General features: G+C 42.8%; 1 long non-coding RNA gene across 1 annotated transcript; it reads right to left on the bottom strand.

The window, feature by feature from the left end:
* Nucleotides 1–275: 275 nt before the first annotated feature.
* LOC133360005 (uncharacterized) lies at nt 276–4,098 on the bottom strand. Its single transcript, XR_009757204.1, has 3 exons — nt 3,165–4,098; nt 2,736–2,949; nt 276–1,105 (listed from the first exon to the last, which is right to left on the bottom strand). It is a non-coding gene; the product is annotated as an uncharacterized LOC133360005 (long non-coding RNA).
* Nucleotides 4,099–5,071: the final 973 nt, after the last annotated feature.

Genomic DNA, 5,071 nt, shown 5'->3' on the forward strand with positions numbered 1-5,071 from the left:
CCATCCAATCAACAGCCCAGGGCCACCCTTCCTGCCTGGACACGCGGAGGCCCCGAGCTCCGACAGTTTGCGGATGCTTTACCATCGGCCTCATCAGCCACTTTCGAACCCACATAAAATACATTGATGGGATACAATCATCCACGACCGTGATGGATTTGCCAAATAAGAAGAAGATCAAAATACACAGTGGTGCGAATCTCTATATTTTATTACCGTGGCTTTAACAATGAGAATGAACAATGACATACGACCTCTAAACATCTGTATACACATCTAAAATAACATCCACTATGCTTTGACTTCATGAAATATAGATATAAAGTAAGAATGTCACTGTGCAAATTGACTATGCATCATTCTTGAACAGCTCTTAAAATAATTCCCTACAAACAATAGTATACTGTACATTAAGGGGGAGCAGGGAAGGGGCATGATGAGATTAGGAAGTCTTGTGAGAGTTACAATTGGATTGAAGCAGTCGTATTTAGTTGCTTTATATGACATGCATTATGTGTTAAATTTGTCTGAATGGGTAGAGCATTGGTTAGCACTTGAAGGAATCAGAACATTGCAAGTTAAAAATATCATCCAGAAGTCAACATAACCCATAATTCCCCGGGGTTTAATGCAATCAATTCCACTTTCTGGGAAGCCGATAGCGTTTTAGGATAAGGATGTTCAATTGGGTTGCATACAATTTGTGTAATAAAGACATCTGCTACTAGACGTCTCCCGATACTGCATTGGAGTGGTTGAGATATGACGTTGGGTACTTCGAGTAGCTGCAGCATTTAAGCGAGTGCCCTGCAAATGCAAATTATTATCGACAGGCAAATTCTATATTGATAGAAAATGTCGATTGCCATATTCGTACCCTGTTGGACTAGCCACGACCACGAGTTCTAATTGGACTACATCGTTTTCTCCGCGCAGTCCCCTGCGAGTTCTCCTGTTTCCCATCGCCATCGCACGAGGCATACGCCCCCAAGCAGCACAGACACCACGCCCATCGTCAGCACGGCCAGCGAGAGCCACAGGCAACACGGCGGCTTGGAGGAAGAGGGGGAACTTGGAGTGACTGAGGACGAGGAGATGGGTGAGTCTGCAGAGAAGGAAGAGAGTCAAGATCGGTGGTTAGAGCGTTATGGTGCGCATGTGCTGTTATCTCCTGTGTTATATACAATCGCATGCCCATGTAATGCCCCTCGTAACAATCGGGGACAACTCAAATACTTCTATAACCACAATAACATTTTGATACTTGGAAAAAAAGTCCCGTAAATATAACTGCTGGACCTGAGATATACGTGTTCTGATACTTGCATTGTCTTTGTACTTTTCGTCTTTTGGCGTTCTCTGGTCCAACACTCGTGGTGAGACAAGGCGATAAAGAAGGCTGTCTCTGGTGTAGGCCAATCAGCTTCAAACTATGCATACATTATCAGATCATGTTTGTGTTCATGTATGTTTTGCCACAAGTATGTGTGGTTAATGCAGACTTGATGCCTTGCAAAAGATATCTACGTGGTGTTTGAACATCTTAACACAACTCATGTTTTATTGCCAGAAAGGGTGAAACCTATTATTTTTAATCAAGAATATTACAGTTAATTATTACCTTGATGCGTAACACTGAATATGTAACTCCATCCACATGGCCACTCAGCCATGATACCTGCTGTATATTTGCAGTTTGCATGTTCTCTCTCCCCGTGGTCGCGTGGATTTTTTCCGTCACACGTTTAGAGTATTTGGCTGCTGCTATAAATTTCCACATGGGCTATTATTTGTGAGCTTGTGGCTAGGTTGCTTCTGAAAAAAGCTACAGAGCTTATTGGGCTTGACCTGGTGAAATAAAATACAAATTGTTTAAGAGTACCTTTTACCCTAGTCCCACCCCATGACATCACCCGTTATCTTCACACCCATTGGGCCATATGACTCAGAGGCTTTCCACCTCTCTCTTCTCTACCGCCTGTCCATCAAGACCGGTGGCCTTGATAACTCCAACCAGTTCCCCCTGGGCCAGAGGGTCGATAACCCAATATAACAAGAAGTTACACTTTAGGTAAAAAATAATCATAATTCAAGAGCTGCAATGCCACGTGAATATGAGACGGTGGTCCTTAATAAATAACATCATAGCCAATACACGCGGTGTCAGGAGGGATAAGCATGGCACACCTAAATGAAGTGGGCTGCCCATGCTAATCCAGTTATGACTGCCAAATGGTGATCAGAGAAGCAATTGAAATGGAGATAGATCTAAACAACTTCAATAATGAGGACCGTTATAAACTAAGTGCTGCTTGACATCACATAAATAACAAGTGAATATTTACACTGCACTATAAACTACACTCAATTACATTTCCACTGAACCAACAAATCTAATATACACATCCAACGAGACAAGCAGTATGAGTAGATAACTATGCAACAGCAATACCATACAAAAAACTGCAATTTTAGTTAATGGTTCGAATAGTGGAGGAAAATTGTTTCAATTAAGTAACATATGAAAAGTATCCAGGCCCGAATAACAAAGCAAATGAGAATGGTCCATGCTGCCGCAGTTGGTGACGTCATCATGGCTGATACTTAGGCACCACGTGGCCTAACCAAAAAACAATTACTGATAACATTTTAACTGTACAAGTGGCGCAAGTGTACGTGTGGTGCAATGACAGCAGTTGCTTCTCTAGGCTTTTACTGTTTCTCTACAAATGTACTTGCGGTACTTGTGGTGCTCAAGATCTCCACCACGGTTTGATGTGTTGTATTCCAGTCGAAGCTGTCACAGCTATAGACACCACTGTCATCGTTGGTGGCTTTCTTGATGGTGATGGAGCCATCCCCATTCTTCAGGTCTCCAGAAAACTCCACTCGGGGAAACAACGGAGACTCGGGGCAAGGAGGATTTTGTTTCTCAGAGCAGAATAAAATCTGTAAGGATAACAGATGCACGCTATGAATTAAATGTATAATCACAGCAATAATTTAATTATTGCGTTTGGTGCGTTATATATTTACACTAGGCGTTTGCCTTTGTTTCCAGTCGGAGTAAATGCGTTGAGCAATTTTAATCTCTTTCCTGGACTCGTACAACACGACTGAGCCACTTAAAAATGAGTGGTTGAAAGAGACTGTTACACACTTACGGTTTCTCTTTCTTTAAGCTCATTCAAAGTTTTGTATTCCCAACGTAGTGAAGTAAACACACGTGCCACTGTGAAGGTACAGCTCAGCTTCAGATCTTGCCCTTCCATCTGAGTCACACGATGCAACTTTTTGTTCACTGCGGGGGAAACAGTTATCTTGGATTCATACTCTTAGGTTTTTTCGGTAAAGTCACGTAGGTAAAAATAAAGAATAAATAATAATAAAAATAGAAATAAAATAATAAATCACGACGTTTCGGAGGCAACACAAGTCTCCGTCATCAGGTGGGACCGTCACAGCTAAATTTACTGTATCAAGTGAGGAAAAATCCAAGAGACAAGCTCTTAAATACATGTTAAGGGGGAGGGGGGGAGGGGCTTATCTGAATGTGGTAGTCAGGGAATGGAACGGTGGGGGGGGGGGCGCTAAAAGGGAACACTTGGTGCACCTCAACTTGGGGTTGAGGCCGATGTTGGCTGCCAAATCCCACTGGACGGTGGGGTGGGGGGGCTAGAAGGGAACAATTAGTGCACCTCAGCCCGGGGCTACGGCCGGTGTTAGCTGACAAATCCAAAATACAAAATAGCAGTACTGTTAAACGCTGGTGATGTCAACACTCGGTAAAGTAGAATAGTACCTGTCAAATAAGATGGTACAAATATGTGTAGTTAATTTTTTTTACATGGTTAATAACATGTTTCCAATGATTACTCAGTCTGTACCCATTATCACGGTTGAAGTTATGTCTGTGTTTGTATATCTGGATGGCTTCGTGTACAAACCTTTGATGGTAGCCAGAAGGTTTGCAGAGCACCACTTTCTTTCGTGTAATCTCTGCTTACTAGACTCCACATCCATAATCTCCCGGATCCCCTCCTCTCTCCCTTCCTTGCCCTCTTTGTCCTCCCTCCACCCAGACGCTGCCTCTGCCATCTTGCATTCTACCATCAACACATCACTTAACCTCCTTGCTCCCCTGTGCCCTCGTTCCCATCCTGCAAACCCCCCCAGCCCTGGCTAACCCCCTACATCCTATCAAGCAGTCGCTCTCTGCACAGATCAGAGCATAAGTGGAGGGCTTATCCCTCCCCTTCTTCCCTCTCTAATTATCTCTCCCTACTACGGCCAATACTTTCTTCACTGGAAGTAGCCAAACAGAATTACTTCCACACTCTATTTTTTTCCCTTTCCTCTCATCCCCACCTACTCTTCTCTACCCTTAATATCCTTCCCCACCTTACCTCGCTTCCCTCGTCTTGTTTTATGTTCCCTCCCGCCCGCTCCGCTATCGATCTCTCATACTCTTAACCGTTCCATCCTCTCCATGTGCAAAATCCCGCTTCTGCTCATTTTCCTTACTTGCCCCCTTCCACTGGGGCAAACTTCCGCTCCACATTAAGCAAGAACCCTCCCTGTGTAGTTTCTGCTCCACCCTCAAGACCCAGCTCTTCTCCATGGCCCATGCTTCTCTCAATCCCTAGGTACCCCCGTAATTCCCGTAACCCACTATCCTCCCTCCCCATACCCCATCCCTTTTCACCATATCACCTTGAGCTACCGTAATTGTACTACTCATAACCCTTGTTAAGCGCTTTGGATAAAAGTGCTATATACACATAAGATGAGATAAAGTAGAAAATACATTATTGTAACCCCCGAAATTAATAAAATTTGATGTGCTTAATAAAAATGGGTGGCTTTCAAAAAGAAAATTAAACATATCGAAAGGAAGCCACCCACTTTCATTCAGTACGTAAGATTTTTTTAATTTCTGGGTTGAAAATCATGTATTTTCTACTTTAGAGTGGAAATAAAAGTGTGTGCATTGAAAAAATATTTGTGTACCTATTTTTTTACCATAAAAAATATTTTTACTATTTAACTACTATTTTATTTTACTAGTTAA

The sequence above is a fragment of the Lethenteron reissneri genome, chromosome 66, assembly GCF_015708825.2.
Source record: "Lethenteron reissneri isolate LAM-NWPU_2019-01 chromosome 66, ASM1570882v1, whole genome shotgun sequence".
Taxonomy (NCBI): domain Eukaryota; kingdom Metazoa; phylum Chordata; class Hyperoartia; order Petromyzontiformes; family Petromyzontidae; genus Lethenteron; species Lethenteron reissneri.